We start from the raw sequence: 19,327 nt of genomic DNA, 5'->3' as shown, positions 1-19,327 counted from the left end.
ACGCCTCCCAGGTAGGGTGGGGGGGTCATTACCTGGACAGGTCGGTCCAAGGCACATGGCAGATCCAGGAAACGCATTTGCATATCAATGTCCTGGAGATGAGAGCGGTACTATTGGTACTCCAAGCTCTCCATCACGCTCTCCCACAGGGCCCGATTACTATCCTATCCGACAACATGTCGGTGGTGTGGTACATAAACAAGCAAGGTGGAACCAGGTCTTACCCACTATGCAGAGAAGCCATGAGACTTTGGCACTGGGCGGTAGCTACCAACCGCTTTCTAATGGCAACGCACATACCGGGGAAGTCCAATGTGATTGCGGACAGATTAAGCAGGACCATTCTTTTACCCCACGAGTGGTCCCTCAAACAGAGTATAGCTGCGAAAATCTTCGACAGATGGGGTCTTCCTTGCTGTGACCTGTTTGCCAGCCCTCACAATGCGAAATGCAGAGAGTTCTTCACACTGTTTCCTTCTCAGGGACAGATTCCCAGGGACGCTCTGACTCACATTTGGCCCCCCGGTCTTCTCTACGCCTTCCCTCCGTTCCCCCTCCTACCGAGGGTGATACAGAAGGCCATGTACTTGGAGAGCGAGATGATTTTGATTGCCCCGCACTGGCCTCGTCAAGTTTGGTTTCCCTTCCTACAGAGGCATGCGATAGAAGGTCCATGGTTTCTGGATCCGGTGCCAGACCTGTTGACTCACCAGTCAGGACGGCGTCATCCGTCTCTCAGGTCCTTGAAGTTGGCAGCATGGTTACTCTACTTCCATCCTTAGTCCGAGACCATGCTTTTTCGCCGGACGTGGTCCACATACTGTCTTCTTCTCATAAACCTTCCACCATCAAACTTTATTCCAGTAAATGGAAAAGGTTTGCCTTCTGGGCTCAAGAAAGGGGTATAGATCCTCTCACTGCACCAGTATCGGAGGTTCTGAATTTTCTGGCCTCCCTTTTTCAGTCGGGCTCTTCATTTTCTACCATTAAGGTTCAATTAGCAGCGATCTCTAATTTTCATGCTTCTTTTGAACCTTCATTGATGTCTCACAAACTTTGTAAGGCTTTCCTTAAAGGGGCTTGGCTCCTTAGGCCTCCTTTATCTCAGCCTGTTCCCCCTTGGGATTTGAATATGGTTCTTGCTGCCCTAACTGCCCATCCTTTTGAACCAGCTGCTACTTGTGATTTAAAATTTCTGTTTTGGAAAACGGCCTTTTTAGTAGCCATAACATCTGCTAGGCGAGTTTCAGAACTTCAAGCTCTTTGTTCTGATCCTCCCTATTTGATTTTTCACAAGCATAGAGTTTCATTGAAATTAAACCCTGCATTTATACCAAAGGTGGCCTCCTCTTTCTGTATGCAACAAACTATAGAACTCCCTGTCTTTTTCCCAGAATTCTCCAATAACGCAGAATATACTTTGCATCAATTGGACGTACATAGACAACTACGTTTTTATTTGAATAGAACCGCTCAAACGCTGAAATCAAATCAGTTGTTTGTTTCTTTTGCAGCGAACAAATTGGGTCAACCAGTAACAAAGCCTCCATATCTAAATGGATTAAAGATTGTATCATTTTATTTATTCACAGGCTCATAAAGACCTTCCCTTTCCAGTCAAGGCTCATTCTACCAGGGCAATGGCTACTTCCGTAGCTTTTCACTCCAAGTTATCAATAGATGATATTTGTGCTGCGGCAACCTGGACTTCTCTGCACACTTTTATTTCTCATTACAAATTGGATGTGGTTTCTCGAGGCAGAGCTTCCTTTGGTTCCACAGTTCTCAGGAGTGTGTTCCAATGAGCCACCGGGATGTAGGTGCTAGGACGCTGTCCCATCTGTCATGAATGTAGAGATAGGATCCCATTACATCTTTTAGTTATGTACTTACCATAACTTCGGATGTATGGGATCCATCTCGCCTACATTCATAAGTACCCACCCTCCTTCCCCCTTCCATTTGGATTTAGAGGAGCTGTAGTCACTTTTTTCTTGGCGTTCTTTCTTGAAGAACTTTAGTTGGTTATAGTGACTAATAGTGTTTTCTGTGTTTACATGGGTGTATGAAAGCGAACAAACAAGATCTGGGGAAGCAGGTGTAGTGCATCCTGGGATAGGGAGTAGCCCAGCCAATGAGAGACTTCGTGCTAGTGTATAAGTTGCCGAACCCATCTGTCATGAATGTAGGCGAGATGGATCCCATACATCCGAAGTTATGGTAAGTACATAACTAAAAGATAGGCTAGGCAAGAAGGTCTTTATCTCCTCCACTCTTGATGTTAGAGCTTTTAATTACAAAACCCACATGGCTAGGTATATCTTGGACACCCTCTCCAAAGCCTCTACTCTCCTTTCTGATGTACCAGATTCACCAGCTAAGACACAACTTAACACCCTCCTTTCCTCAGCATCTCAGGTGACTAGGCACTCCATCAAGTGCAGCTATGATGCTGTGAAAGCTTCCTCAAAATTTGCAGCTTCGGACTCTTTTCTGAGGAGATATTCCTGGGTGAGACATCAGCCCCTACCTATGGATGTGCAAACCAAACTATTAGATACACCTCTGGATAACAAGGTTGTCTTTGGACAAGCTTCAGCAGAACTCCTCATATCCCTTCAAGAAAAGGGAAAAGAATTACAAAGTCTGAAGCATTTACTGGTGTCACCTATCCCCAGGTATCATAGAAATTATCTACAAAGGACTTCCTTTGTTAGGAGACAGTCTACCCATTCTGCTCCACCACAGGCAAAGGGAAGAAGGCAAGCTAGCAAAAACTCCACTTCTAGATTCCCTTCCACGTCTTCTTCCACTCTCTTTCGGAGTCAGTCTGACCAAGCCAGACCACCTCCACTGTGAATTAAAACCGCTACATCCCAACACACCCCTCTCCTTATAGGTTCATAGGTTGGTACTAGGCTATCGGCACTAGGGCCTATACAAGCCTAGCCATAGCAATTCCCTCGATATTTATTCCCACAATATTTACTTCTCTGGACCCCTGTCTAGCAGGGCGACTGACATGATCCCCGGGGTGAATTTCCTATCTCCCATCCAATCATTAAGGTTCCTTTTGAAGAGGGCCAAGGAGGCGCTTTGCTTGACATGTATGGGCAGTCTATTCCAGAGTATGGGGAGTCTCTGGGTCAGGAACCTATCCCTCCAGCATGTTTTGTTCATTGTGATGACAAGGTTTAGATCCCTGGAGCGTGTGACTCTGAGGGATTGGGATTTCTTTAAGTGGAGCATGTCCAACAGCTTAGAGTTTGACATGGCCTTGTATGTTAAGCAGAGATCGCGTCTGAGTAGACGATATGCCACAGAGTATAGCTGGAGTTTTTTTAGATGGTCAGCATATGGCATCTGCTTTAGGCCTGTGATTCTTTTAGTGAGGTATTTCTGTGGCCTTTCCAGCTGTTGCAGGTGTCTTGTGAGGTACATACCAAATGGGGCATTATACTTTTTAATGGGTCTAATGAGGGATGAGTACAGTGGGACAATGACTTCCTTTTTTCTGGATGAAAAGCCCTTAGTGATGAGGTATGCCACATAGAAGGATTTCCTGACTGTTGTGGCGATGTGGTTATCAAAAGTGAGACCACTGTCCACCTGTGTCCCTAAGTCTCTCATCACACTTTTGATGTTTAGTGTACTGCCACCTATGTGGTAATTCATGGGTACATGTTTTTTTCCAAAGGGGATAACTATACATTTCTTGGCATTAAGCTGGAGTCCATGGCTCTGGCACCAGGCATCTTTTTCTGTGAGGCCCTTTTGTAGAATATCCACATAATTTGGGGATTCAATAATGGTTCCCAGTTTGCAGTCCTCTGCGAACATTGTTAGCCAGAGTCCCTTAGTGTTGGCCTGTACTTCAGTGAAGTAGATGCCAAACAAGAGTGGTCCCAGAACTGAACCCTGAGGTACTCCACTTGTCTGGAGCTGGATTTGGAGTCGGCTACTTTTACAGTCTGGGTTCTGTCAGTAAGCCAGTTGGCAACCCATCGAGTGACGTAGGGATTTATGCCCAGCTTAGTAAGTTTATCTATGATTCCAGAGTGGGGGATGGTGTTGAAGGCCTTGGCGAGGTCCAGATAGGCTGTGTGGACTGCCTTACCCTCGTCCACAGCTCTGGAGACTGATTCAAAGAAGTCAATCGGGTTCAGGAGACAAGATCGGTCCTTCACAAACCCAAACTGGGTGGGGTCCAGTGTTTGAAGGTTGCCAATTTCTTTGTTTATAAGTTCCATGATAATGCGTTCCATGCCCTTGCAGATCAGGCTCGTCAGACTGTTGGGACAGTAGTTCCTGGCATCCAAGGTGGCTCCCCCCCTTGTGAAGTGGGATAACTGTAGCTGTGCCCCACTCAGTGGGCACGAAGCCTGAGGTGAGGCTATGATTAAACATGACACTTAGGTGAGGTGCCAGTTCATTTTGTAGTTCATGTAGTACACAGCCTGGGATTTCATCTGGTCCTATGGATGCTGTATTCTTAGCTTTGGAGAGTGCGGCTTCTACCTGTGTGGCCATGATTACCAGAATTTGGTAATCTTTTGGTATTGTGATGGGCCCTTTAGGGGATGAGAGGGGGGTGAAGTTGGCACTAAATCGATCTGCCAGGATGTTGGCAATATCCTTGGGATCAGTAAATTTAATTCCATTCTGTTGAAGCTCAGAGCAGATCTGAGCATTGCCATTTAGATTCTTGACATAACTCCTTGTGGTTGTCTTTGGAATCTTTGGCAATTTTATTTTCGTAACTAGCTTTTGAGGATTTTATGAGGGATCTCAGCTTCTTACTGAAGCTGGTGAGGGAGTTTTTTGCATCCTGGGATTTTCCTCTTTTCTGCAACAGTTTCTTCATTCTGTTGTATAGTTTGTTTATAGCAGGGGACCACTAGATTGGCTTCTTTTTTTAGAGGAGAGCATCTTGGTTCTATTTGGGATGGCACGATTCATGCATGAGTGGATGTGCTCGTACAGTGCCTTAGTGTAGGATTCTGCAGTTGAACTTCCAGATCCTGTCTGCATGGGTGTTGTGAAGTTTGTCACTTCTGACGTCAGTAGCATGAAGTTGGCTTTGGACTAGTTTTTTAAGGAGGTTTCCTTACTGGGGGGTGGGGTGGGATGTGGATGTCAAGGGTGATTTGCTTATGGTCAGACCTGACCAATGAGGGGATGACCACTGGTGTGGAGCATCTATCTCCCATGTTGGTAATGACCAGGTCTAGGATATTGGAGCCCCTGGTGGGACAAAGGATTAGTTGATCCAGGGCGTTGGAATTTATGAATTCCAAGAACCATTGGGAAAAGGAGTTGGTACCCGAGTAGTTTTCCCAGTTAGTGGCAGGATAGTTGAAATCACCCAGTATCAGGGTGTTTGGTTGTATCTTAATATTTTCCAGTATGTTTAAAAAGGTGTAGTGAGAATCTTGGGGCATGGTGGGGAATCTGTAGCAAGCTGCAATTTGGATTGCAGTCATACCTAGTGTTAGTTGCACCTGGAGAATTTCGGATGCATTATGTTGGGCAGCAAGCCTGGAGGTGTGAATATCCTTGATGAATATGGACACTCCTCCACCTTTAGTGTTTCAGTCTCGGTTTTGTGGCCGGAAAGTGTGGTAAGAGTTGTAGCCTGGTATTGCAGGGGTGCTCTCTGTAGCCTTGAACCAAGTCTCAGTTATTGCACAGATATTGATGTTCTCCTTTTTTAGGAGTGCCTCGAGAGAGTGCATTTTGAGGTTTAGACTTCTAGCATTGAGTAGCATTACCTTCAGATTTTGCATGCTTGTATCTGTTATGGTGGTGGTTTTGTCCTTTGAACCTTGCCTTAAAAAGGCACTATAAGGGTGGCAAGAGCTTTAGCCATTAACCTGAATCCCAGGGGTGACAGGTGCAGACTATCTCTGGCAAAGCATTGTGGTTTGTCGATCATGTCTTCCCAGGCAGACAGATATTGGATCCCCTTTGATCTCACCTTTTCCCTTCCCTCCTGGCGGAAGATCACATCAGAAAAATGGGTCCTCTCCATCATTCAGAGAGGTTACTTTATGACTTGGTGGACTTTGCCCCTCTTCCAGGGGATTCCATAACCTCCATCAAACCAGATTCATGTATTCTCAACCATTCTCCAACAATTACAGGCTCAGGGCACCATAGAAAGGGTACCTACTCTACAAATAAACAAAGTTTTTTACTCAAGAATGTTTCTGGTACCAAGGCAAGATGGTCCTTAGAGACTAATTCTGGATTTATCTGTTCCAACCTTTTTCTTAAGGGTACCCACATTCAAAATGCTCACTTTATATCTGCTGTTACCTCTCATACCAAACCAGGCCTTCATGGTAGCTCTGAATTTGAAGGACGCCTGCCTACACATTCCTGTACACCCAGACTACAGTAAATTCCTAAACTTTTCAGTAGGTTCCTTGCATTTTCAATTTTGTGCATTACCTTTTGAGCTCTCCACAGCACCTCCAGTGTTTACAAAGTGCATATCCCCAGTGATTGCTTGCTGCAGAACTCAGGGTATTCAAATGTACCAATACCTAGATGACCTGTTAATTCTTCATCAGGACCATCATACCCTTCTCCACCACCTAAAAAAGGTGACCACTACCCTAGCACAGTTAGGATTCACTGTAAACCAGGGAAAATCCCACCTCACCCCCACTCAAGACCTAATTTTCTTGTGGTGCAGGATCAGAACAGACAGATTGAAGGCCTTTATTCCAGATCAGAGGATAATGGTCCTCTTCCTGTACTGCAACAATATTATCACTCTTAACTTATTTACCAGCCAGAGAATTCCTAAGAATGTTCGGTCACATGGCATCCTTGATGCCCATGGTACCTCTGACAAGGCTACATATGAGAAAGATCCAATGGGTTCTGAAGACTCCATGGAGTCAACACTCTCATTCTCTGGATACCCCTCTCCCCCTCCTACCATGCCTGAAGAAAGAACTAGAATGGTGGATTACCGCCATCAGCCTCAACCAGGGAACCTCCTTACAGCAGATCTTTACAGACGCCTCAGACATAGGGTGGGGAGCAGTGCTACTGCACAACCACAAACAACACACTGTGCAGGGGAAAATGGTCTACACTCAGACAAAGAGACCATATCAACATCAGAGAAATGAGGGAACTTCTTCTAGCCGTATAGACCTTCAAACTAGCTCTATTCCCTGGCACACTTTAAGTAATCACAGACAATATTGACTGTCCTGTGGTACATAAATAAATGGGGGGAGGGGGCACGAAATCTTACCCTTTTTACAGTCTAGCCACACAGATTTGGACCTTAGTGTCAACACTTCATATTCACTCACTAGCAGTGTACATTCCTTCAGTAGAGAATGTTATGGCAGACACTCTCAGCAGAACTTCAACACCCTCTCACAAATGGATACTTCACAGAGAGGTGTTCCTGGACATTATTCACAAGCAGATCTGTTTGCCTCATCCCAGAACAGACAAATGCCGCTGCTTTGCTCAAGGGATCCACATCCTCAAGCTTGGAAAGTGGACACCTTCACTTTTTCTTGGGTGGGGATGTATCTCTATGCCCCCCCCTTCACACTAATTCAGAAGGTCCTTCTGAAATTTCAGAGGGACAAACAAAAATCCTGCTGGCGACCCCCTTTTGGCCAAGACAGCATTGGTTACCCCTTCTCCACCTTTTAGCCAAGGGCAATCATCACAGGTTACTCCACTGGTAAAACCTACTCAGACAGGACAAGGGATCCCTAGTACACCCTCAGGTGTCCAATCTCAAACTGACCCTATGGGTGATAGGGTTCTAATCCCCTTCTGGCACCTATACTCAGAGGACTTGCTCAGTGATCTGCAGGAGGCCAGAAAGCCTAGCATCAGTAGAAATTGTGTCAAAATGGAAAAGATTCTCCAGGTGGTGTCAAAAGAAAAAACAGGACCCTTTAACCATTCCTGTACCCATGGTCCTTTCTAGCTTGTGTGAGCTTCTTCATTCAGGACTAACGTATTGTTCAGTTAAGGTCCATTTGTCTGCCATTTCTTCTTGTCTGCCTTTGGTCCCATCTTTGGCATCAAGGTTGGAGGTCAAGCTATTTCTGAAAGGGGTTCTCCATATCAGACCCCCCCTGCAAACCAATTCCTCCACCTTAGGACTTAAACTTTGCACTTGAGAAACTTACCTTTCCACCTTTTGAGCCAGCACACTCAGCATCCCTGAAACTATGTACCTTGAAAGCAGTTGTGCTAGTGGCCCTCACATCCACCAGGAGGGTGTCGGAAATACAAGCCCTGATGGCCATCCCTCCTTAACTTATCTTCCATAAGGACAGAGTCTCCCTAAATACTAACTCTTCCTTCATGCTTAAAGTGGTTAATGAGCTCTCACTAAATCAGACCATTAACCTTCCTGTTTTCTGCTCTCAACCTCAAAATTCCTCAGAAAGGACTTTCCATTCCTTAGACGTCCATGGACAATGTAGGTATTACTTAGACAAATCCAGACCTATTAGAAAGTCTGACCAGCTGTTCATTTCCTTCCACCCGAGGGCTTTGTTGAAGGCACTCTCTAAACAGACCATTTCTTCTTGGATATCTAAGGCCATTTGTACCTGCTACTCCAGTCATGGCAAAGTTTTATCTGACCATGTTAAAGCCCATTCCACCAGAGCTGCTGCCTCCTCAGCTGCCTTTTTCAAGGGGGTAGACTACTGCTCTATCTTAGAAGCTGCTACTTGGGCTTCAGTTCCCACCTTTACCAAGCATTACAAACTAGATTTGGTCTCCAGAGCTAGAGCTGGTTTTGCCTGGTCTTTTTTACAAGGTCTCATTGATCACAGACCACATACCTCCACCCAGGCTCATACCTAAAAGCTCTGATACTCTCCCTACTGTGATAAATACTGCAACATGAGAATAGGACATAGAACAGTTTTGTAAGAACTTACCATAACCTTATATGTCCTTCTCGTCTATGTTGCAGTATTCATTCCCTCCCTCCTTCCCCCCTCTTTGGTTACTCTCCTGACCTTCTTCAACTGGTAATTACCTGTGGGGACACAGTCCTTTATCTAGTTAACCTCAACAACAGACACAAGCTATCAAATACCCTATGGTGTGGTCTTCATGCGAGTCTGAAGGAACTTCATTTCATTATTTTCCTTCCCTCCTTCAGGGGTACTACTGTATGCAGCAGTTCATTCTGAAGGGGTTACGTGCAGACGTCACTTTTATAGCATACATCGGTTTATGGCTCTGACATAATACGTTGCACGTACCCTCCACTTACAAAGAATTTGGTATACTGGCTGGAAGTCTGGTGCTGCAGGCAGCAACCTCCCTACTGTGATGAATGCTGCAACATGGAAGAGAAGGACATCTAAGGTTATGGTAAGTTCTTGCACAACTGTTCTTTTTCTCACAAGGTCTTATTAAGGCCTTTATGGCCTTCAGGCCTACAACTTTGGCTTCTACTATTTTGGGGTCAGACGTCTCCTCTTCCCCTGTGCTGCCATTAGGTTCCCAGGGGTCTTTCTCTACTCTTCTGGACCAGAACTCTGATTCAGAGGAGTCTTACTCGGATAAAGCTTACTCCACTCAGATTCCTTCCCCTTGGAATATGCTTCTTCAGAGGAAGAGTCTAGTGGGGGATACTTCCCAATGGAAGAACTCTCTTTTTTAGAGACAGTGAGATGAGGGAATTCTTTAAGTGAGATTCTTCTCAAATCTCAGAGGAATAAAACAGATTCTATGACTTACTTCATTTGGATGCACCTGCACCTGTAGTTGTCCCTCCAGTGCTTCCTGCTTTCCTAGATGCAGACCCCAGATTCACAGGCTCCTGTTCCTAAAAGACCTGACTGTTTTTATAAGGTCCCAGAGGATAGCAGATTTCTTTTTAAGTGTCCTTCAGCTGATCCTGCTGTTGTTTCTGTCACCTCGGGTAAATCCTCTTGTGTTGTTCCTTCCACAAAATTGCTTCCCTCAGACAAGGAAAGTAAAATTTTAGAAAGGTTAGGAAAGAAGGTTTACACCTCTTCCACCCTGGCAATCGGAGTCATTAATTACCAGACTCACATGTCTAGGTATTCTCTAGTTTTGCTCTCTCAAGCTTCTCAGGCCCTGTCCCCAGCTACCTGACTCAGAAGCTAGTTCCTTATCTTTTTCTCTCTTGGCTGCATCTTCACAGGTCACTAGGCATTCCATTAAATGCATCTATGATGCTGTTAAAAGCTTCCTCCAGAGCTGCAGCTTCTGCTTCTGTTTTTCTGAGATGCTCTTGGTTGCATTTACAGGCTCTCCCAGATGACATCAAGGCCAAATTGCTTGTTGCTCCTTTGGACAATTCTGCTCTTTTTGGTAAGGCTGCTGCAGAACCTTTTAAAACTCTGAAAGGAAAAAGGTAAGCAGCTCCAGGATTTAAAGCACCTAGTAGTTTCTCCAGTTCCTAAATTTCATAGGAGCTTCCCTGCTAAAACTTCTTTTATTAGGAAACCCCCTAGGTCTTCTTCTTCTGCTCCCTATGGTTCTAGGGGACATAAATCTGCTAGGAGACCCCCTTAGCCTAAAATTGTGACTTCTGCACCATCACCCCAGCAGCCCTTTTAGTCCAGACAAGGCATTCTGTGACATCCAGCTCTAACTTCCAAGTCATACTCCTCTGTCCCTTTCAGCCTGGAAGGAGATCACTCAGGATTTTTGTGTGATGTCCATTATTCAGAATGGTTACTTTATGACTTGGAAGTCTCTTCCCCTTTTCAGGGGATTCCTCAACCTCCCTCAGATCATCTGCATCTCTTCCCTCAGCTACTAGCTCAGCTTTCTCTCCAGGGCACCATTCAACCTGTCCCTTTAAGTCAGCATATTCCAGGATGTTCCTGGTTCCAAGAAAAGATAGTCGTTTCTCCCTCTAGTTCCTCCACGAGCATTCTTAGTTTCGCTGGATCTCAAGGATGCTTTACCTGCATATTCCTATTCACCCTCACTTCAGGAAGTTCTTGTGTTTCTCAGTGGGTTCTTGGCACTTTCAATTCTCTGCCTTCCATTTTGGTCTTTGTACTGCTACAGTGGTCTTCACAATGTGTCTAGCCCCAGCCATTGCCTTCCTAAGATTTAAAAGGTCTTCAGGTTTACCCTTACCTGAGTGACCTTTTTCTGGGATGCAGGTTCAGGACAGACTTGATGATGGTATTTCTCCCTTCACAGAAAGCTCTGTCTGTCATAGCTTTCATGGAATCACTTCTGACTCTTTCCTGCATCACTGCCAGGGAGTTCCTGAGACTTCTTGGGTCCATGGCCTCTACAATTCCCATGTTGCCCTTTGCAAAACTTCACATGAGGAAGTTCCAATGGTTTCTGAAAACAGTATGGTCCCAGCATGCTCATCCCTTGGAGACTGTCATTCCTCTTCTTTCCTGTTTGAAAACAGAACTAGTTTGGTGGATGCAGCAATTCAGTTTGAATCCCGGGTTACCCCTTCAAATTCCTCAGCCAGTACATGAACTTTTTACAGATTCCTCAGATTTGGGATGGGAAGCAACCTTTGCTTCCACAAAAATGCAGGGCTTTTGGTCCCCCTCTCAGAGGAAAGAACATATCAGTATCAGGGAAGTGAGGGCACTGATTCTAGCCTTACAGGTCTTTCACCCTATGTTTCTTCCAGGATCCCTGAAGATCCTCACAGACAACACTTCGGTCCTTTGTTACTTAAACAAGCAGGGGGACACAAAGTCTTATCTTCTTTGCCGCTTAGCCATCAAGGCATGGGAGTTGGCTATTCTGTACAAAGTCTCATTGCATGCAGTGTACCTTCCTTTGGCTCAGAACTTTGTGGCAGATGCATTAAGCAGATCCATGACACAATCCCATGAGTGGATGCTTCACAGGGATGTGTTCCTTGATCTAGTTCACCGGTGGGGTCCTCCAGAGATGGATCTATTTGCATTCCCTCAGAACAGACTACTTCCTTTTTTCTGTGCCAGGGTCCCTCACCCTCAAGCTTGGAAGGTGGACGCCCTATCATTTTCATGGAAGAGGATGTTTCTTTATGCATTCCCCCCTTTCCTTTGATTCCGAAAGTCCTGTTGAAAAATTCAACAGGAGAAACCATTGTGGCAAAGACAGCCTTGGTTCCCTATTCTGCAGTTAACCAAGAGCCATCACTACAAGTTACCTCACCGGATGGACCTACTCACTCAGGGCAGGGGATCACTAATTCTCAAAAAGCTGTCAACTCTTCATTTGACTTTATGGGCGACCAACTTTTGATTCCTTTTAGACGCCTTTTTTTCCAAGGACATGCTTCAGGTTTTGCAGGAGGCCAGGAAACCCAATACTAGGAAGTCTTGTATGTCAATGTGGAAAAAATTTTCTATCTGGTGCCAAAAAGGAAAAACGACCCCTTTTTGGTGGATATTCATTGGTGTTATCTTACCTGTGTGAGTTACTTAACAGTGATCTTTCTTATTCTTCTATTAAAGTCCACTGTTCTGCCTTGTCTGCTTGCCTGCCCCTTTCTCCTGCATTGGCTTCCAGGTTGGAGGTTAAGCTTTTCTTAAAAGGTGCCCTACACATGAATCCTCCCAGGAAACCAGTTTCTCCTCCTTGGGATCTTAACTTTGTCCTGGACAAGTTGACTCAGGCCCCTTTTGAACCAGCAGCCTCTGCTTCTCTTAAGTTTTGTACTTTGAAAACTGTACTTCTGGTAGCTATTACCTCTGCCAGATGGGTTTCTGAGATCAAGGCATTGATGGCTTCACCACCATTCCTAGATGTTCATCGTGCATACAGCTGCAGACATAACAGATGGGTTCTCCTGCCGTCAGGCGGGTCCTCGGTCGGCAGAATTCCAAAGTTTAGGTCCGGCGTCGGTTGTTGTCGCTTCTTCCCTGACGTCAGTGTGACAGGGGTATAAAAGAACCAGCCGACGCCATTTTCTTCAGTCTTTCTTGCCGCGCGGTGCCCGAAGCAGAAGCAGTTCGCAAGTGCCGGTCGGCCAGCTCCTGAGATTACAAAAAATTTGGAAACCGAAGTCTTCTTAAAAGCTAAGTACCCCGTTGGGGAAACTTTACTTGCCTCAGACCGATGTCAGACAAAGTTAATAATTGTATTTCTTGTGGGAAGCAAATACCGCATAAGGATTTCCATTCCCTCTGTATACCTTGTTTAGGCCCAGACCACAACGTCTCGGTCTGTAGTTTTTGTGCTACATTCAACAAACGCACTATTAAGCGTCAGGCGGAGTTCGCCCAGCATTTGTTTGGGAAAGCATTTAACTATACTATGTCGTCGGATACTCCGACTCCGGTTTTGTCTAAAAAAACCGCAAGGACCGACACTCGAGGTCCGCGGCCTCTACCGACACCACGCCAAAGCTGACTACACGTGGTCCGGTTCTCAGCGAGGTGCCTACGCAGCCCCTGATTACCGACGACACATCTTTGGTGGTATCTCCTGTACCCAAGGTTGCAGGCTCCTCAGCCCACACCCTGACTACAGATACCGAAGCCACTCTTGGCATTGAAACACAGAATGTGGACAGGTCCACCTCCACTCAAGGTGTCTTCTCTTAAGTTTTGTACTTTGAAAACTGTACTTCTGGTAGCTATTACCTCTGCCAGAAGGGTTTCTGAGATCAAGGCATTGATGGCTTCACCACCATTCCTAGTTTTCCATAAGGGCAGTGTTTCTTTGAGAACCAGTCCATCCTTTATGCATAAAGTGGTCAATGATCTTTCCTTAAATCAAGCTATCCATTTGCCTACTTTTTCCCCCATCTCTACAATCTCCTAGTGAGAGAATTTTGCATTCCTTAGATGTGCACACAGGCAGCTTGGAATGTATCTTGAGCAAACTAAATCTATCAGAAATCTGATCAACTATTTGTGTCCTTCCATCCCAGGGCTCTGGGTTTGCCTGTTTCTAAGCAAACTATCTCTTCATGGATTTCTAAGGCCATTGTGTTTTGCTATCGTTTTCATTAGAAATCCTTGTCCTCTTTTGTTAAGGCAAATTCCACTAGATCGGTTGGATCCTCAGGGGCTTTCTTTAGGGGTTTGGATACGTAATCCGTTTTGGAAGCTACCCCTTGGTCTTCTCTTCATACCTTTGCAAAACATTACAAGTTGGATATATTTCTAGGGCCAGAGCAAGGTTTGCCATAGCAATCCTGCATGGATTTGTGAAAATGTTTCTGCTTGATCTCTCTCTCTCTGTGTAACCCCCACCCCCTACCCCACCCGGGTTCCCTTTCAGCTTTTGTACTCGCCCATATGTAAAGAATACTGCAACACTGAATAGAAGGATATAGAATAGTTGCCTAAAATCTTACCATAACCATAGATGTCCTTCACTTCTATGTTGTAGTATTCTGTCCCACCTGCCTTTCCCCTACTTCTTGCTCATTATTTGGATGACTGTTTTTCTTAGTCTCTCTTGACAGTTTTCCTCATGGGGCTAATTTATTCTGAGGATTGTACATGCTGACTTTCCTTTTATGGCTGATGTTCTAGGAGCCTAGGTGTGACATCCCGTGTACGGCTTGAAGAGTGTGTATACAAGCCGGACGTCGGTTCGAGTAGAATACTACCCATATGTAATGAATACTGCAACACAGAAGAGAAGGACATCTATGGTTGTGGTAAGATTTTACACAACTGTACTTTCATTATACTTTGGCTGTAAAGTAAAGTACAGGTGTATGACTTTTGTTCTGGATGGCAAATTTAGTAATCACAGTCCTCCTGTCAGGGTAGGGAATATTTTTTTATTTTATTTTATTTTATTGTATGTATTTATTTAAAATTTGTTGACTGGGAGAGTCCGTCTAGGATAGAGCCTATTTTCAACAGAGGCCTGGAGAGAAATACTCCAGATGCTTGTCTTTGGAATGTGGGTGGAAACCGGAGTAACTGGAGGAAACCCACGCAATCACAGGAGGGCATGCAGACTCCACACACAAAACACCCCAACTGAGAATTGAACCAGAGAACCTCTTGCTGTGAGGCGATGTTAACCGCTGCACTGCTGCTGCCGTTCAGACTATATGAGGAGTGCCTAAACAGAGCCCCCTTTCCATTCAAGATTAAAACTGTAATTTTAATGTTATGACTTCCAAGATGGCTGCACATTGAGTAACAGCTTAATTCTGTCTCTCCAAGTCTGCAAACAGAAACTTAGCAGAGATAGACAGTGGATCTAGATTTCTGGGTAAATTTCAGTAACTGACTACTAAGTGCACTGCCTAGATGCCAGGAAAAAAGAAATATAAAGGACCTGGAGGAAAATCAGCTACAAAAGTTGAGGAAAAAAACACAGACTGGGAAAAGTAGTTTAGTTTTTCAGAAAGAAGCAGTGCAAGTTCCAGATATAAATTCCAGTAACCTAGAGGAAAGTATAAAGCAGCTGCACACAGACCTGGTTAAAATAAATAAAAGACTGATGGAGTACATCAGCCCAAACAATAAAAAGTTGGAAAAAATGAAGAAGCGTTGAACGTATGTTCAGATAAGGTGACAGAATTGCAAAACTCAAATGTTAAGATGAAGAAAAAGTTGGCTAAATATGAGACTGCACAAGAAGAGGTATTTCAAAAAATAATAGAATTAGAGGACAGGGCACATAGGGAAAACCTGAGATTTTCTGATGTACCAGAGAAACTGAAAGGAACAGACTGGAAGTGGTAACCAAAGCTTACACTAAAGCATGGTATAGTCACTTGCATAAGTATGCAAACTTGGTTGTACCAGAAAGAATCAAAGCCAGAGCCCCAAGTAAAAGCAAGCTGCTATGTTGGGCATCAGCATCAGCAAACGCAAAAAGTTGCCGTCCAAGAAAACAAAGGTAAGGCCCCAACAGTGGAAAAGCACCATCCTAAAAGGTAGAGCCCAAGCATATGCAGAACTGGTGGCCAACGGTACCACACACTGACCTCACAGAGATAGAAAATCTGCTAGCTGATAGGTTTGGTGAAAATTTCACTCCCTTAGCCCCTCCTAACGTACAATAAACCTTCCCCAAAACCCCTTCCCCTACATGCAGTATCTGAAGAGCAGGTCCTCAAAGCCTTGTCCAGGGCAAAAAACACAGGCTCTATGGGATTAGACAGCATTCTCAGGCTGTCTTCTAAATAGGCTAAAACATGAACTAACATCATCACTAAGTACCCTTTTCAATTAAACACAGGCTTTATTCCTGTGGAATGGGAGACAGCCACTGTTATTCCCCTCCGCAAAGGTGGCCTAGCAACAGAATTGGGGAATTATAGACCCATATGCCTGACCAGTCTCATCTGTAAGGCCATGGAACATTATGGACCTCATAAATAAAGACATAGGTGACCTCCAAACCCTGGATCCTACCCAATTCAGCTTCGTGAAGGGCAGATCCTGGTTGTTAAATCTATTGGATTTATTTGAAAATCTGACCAAGGCCATTGACGAGAACAAATCTGTGCACACAGGATACCGCAACCTGGCAAAGGCTTTGACACAATCCCACATTCAGGCATTACGGACAGACTTAGCAAACTGAATGTAAACTCCTTCGTTGTAAGATGGCTTGCCAACTGGGTCACAAACTGGACACACACTATCAAAGTGGGTGACTCTGCATCAACCAGCAGACCTGTTGCCACCTACTGTTTGGTATATACTTCTCAGAAGTTCAGGTCAAAATTAAGGGGTTGTGGCTGACCAAGTTTGCAGACAGCTGCAAACTAGGTGCAATCATTGAATCCCCAAATTATTTCAGTATACTCCAACAGGGTCTCACACAGACCAACAACTGGTGTATTAGTCACGGTCTCAAACTGAATGCAGAGAAATGCATCATCATTCCCTTTGGCGCAAACAGTGTCCCCTCACACTATCAAATTAACAATAATACCCTAAGTACCCATGAAGTGGTAAGGGACCTGGGATCACAAGTTGACTGTGACCTTAACTTTGTAGTAAGGAAAGCTTTCTATGTAGCACACTTGATTAGTAAAAGTATCGCTTTGAGAGCAAAAGACGTTATAACTACCCTATACTCATCACTTATCGGCCCATAATTTAGTATAATGCACATTTGGCATGTACTGTACTAAGCACCTGCAGCAGTTAGAGTGACGTCAGATGTTTCTAACAAAGAAGATCAAGGGGTTCCAGCTTGTGCCTTACACAGATCGACTAAAGTCAATATCACTATACTCTGTATCGTATAGACTTCTTAAGGGAGACTTATGCCTGACCTACAGAGCAATCCAAGACCCAAACCTAATGAACTTGTTGCAGATCTGTAAATCAAATGAGAGAGGGTGGCAGGTTGGTTAAGGCAGTTACCTTGCATGCACAAGGTGCAGGGTTTGATTCTCACATGGGGTAATTGGCTAGGCATAAAATGGCCCACAAGGGCAATTAGCCTAGTAGTAATCTATTAGTGGATGGGAGATCGTAGGTTTACCCCGGCTATCACTTCTGTGTCACTGTTAGACAGAGGCACAGTATACTAACCTCAAAAAAAGGCATAGCAAAATTAATTTAAAATGGGTGGCGAAAGCCAAACACACTCTGGCTGGGCTTATAAATGCCCTAGGGCAGATAGCCTAGTATGAACCTATGAGACTAGGGCTCCCCGTTCTAGGGACCTAAATATGGCCTGTGACTTAAATGGGACATGTTGGAGGGACAGATTTATCTCCCAGCAATTGCCGTGTCTTTGGAACAAGCTGCCAATTCATGTGAAACAGAACACTTTTTTATGACACTGTTCAAGAGGAACCTGGACGAGTGGATTGGGCACTATAAATTCTTACTGGGCATAGTGCCCTTAACCCTCCTGGACATGGGCAGTCATCACTAAATGCAATTTTGGGTATTGATTAGCATTTCTATGGTATTACATTGGAATGAAATGGCTAGGCTTAAAATGACCTTCTGGTCAATAGCGTAGTAATCTCGTATGATCCTGTGAATTTTATGAAAGTACAAATAAGCAACTGGACTGGTATTCCACAACAGGAATTGTTAATTGAAAGGGCACATAGTGTGTACGTTCCAAACCTGGCTATGAGAAAACAACCTAGACCTTTAATGGGAGGGTGGCCTAATGGTTAAGGTGTTTGCCTTACAAACACAAGGTGCAGGGTTTGAGTCTCACAAGGGATAATTGGCTAAGCTTAAAATGGCTCGCAAGTGCAGTTAGCTTAGTAAAAATCTATGAATCTATGAAAATTAGTAAAAATGCAATCTTACCAGCAGAAGGAGTTGATTCTGACAAAACTGTGGGAGAAGGACAATACTAAAAAGTAGGAGACAGCAGAGTGTTTGTGGGGAATGACTACTTATTGCAGACCAAGCAGAAGAGGAATACATTTTATTCCATTGTATAGGGAATGCCGAGAAGCAGGTGTGAGATTCAAACTGCTGTACCCAGCTATCTTCAAAATCTTTTTCCCTGGAGGAACAAAAACATTTTTTGATGAATTACATGCTAAGGAAGAAATACAGAATAAAAAAGGAGGTGTGAAACAGGAGAAGATTCCGATTTTTGTTCTTCTGGTAATAAAGACCACAGAGATACAGTGCCAGTGAAACCTTTCCCATTGTTTTCACAGAAAATGATTGAGAGAGGGGGGAAAGGCACAGAAGTTGACCAGAAGAGTCGAGAGTGCACTAGAGATGAAGCAGAGACAGGGTTTGGAGATGGGGATGAACAGAAATAGAAAAAAAGAATCTGGAAATGTTACACTTTTTGGACTTTGTTAAACGTGTAGGGGACTCTAAAGCATATGCCCTACTTCATGTCATTGTTTGGAAAAATGCTCAGGAGAGGGGGAAGAGACGGGAGAAAATGAACTGCAAGTAAAACACATTTTTTTCTTAACAGTATCACTTAAGTGGTGCATATTTTCTCTCCATGTTATAAAGTTTTTTTCAGTTATTGTAAGTGTAATGAGGATACTGATGTAAACAGATGCTTCTGTTTATTCTTTTTGTTTATTTCTCCCTTCTTCTATCTCCTTGATTAGTTTTAAGAAATCTAGGCACTGCAATGTAAAGCAGAAAAAAGGTGGGATCTGGTGAAAAGAGCATGACAAAAAAATTAGTGTGCTTTTTCTCATTCTTGCATAGTGGAATGACTGTGTTAAGGCCTTTAGCTTTATATAGTTACACGGTTTGACAGAAAGCAATTTAATGAAAAAGAATGTAAAATATTAAACAGTCCTGTGGCTGGTTCTCATGTCACTAGCAAGACAGTCTGATAAAGAGAAATGGCTTGGAAAAAATGCTTTCTGAAAGCATTCAAGTGTTTCCTCATCTGGGAGAGCTGTAGGGTGTATGTTACATGATCG

This window comes from Protopterus annectens, chromosome 5.part1 (genome assembly GCF_019279795.1).
Source record: "Protopterus annectens isolate FY-2018-M chromosome 5.part1, PAN1.0, whole genome shotgun sequence".
Taxonomy (NCBI): Eukaryota; Metazoa; Chordata; order Ceratodontiformes; family Protopteridae; genus Protopterus; species Protopterus annectens.
Note: the sequence above shows the minus strand (reverse complement) of the source record.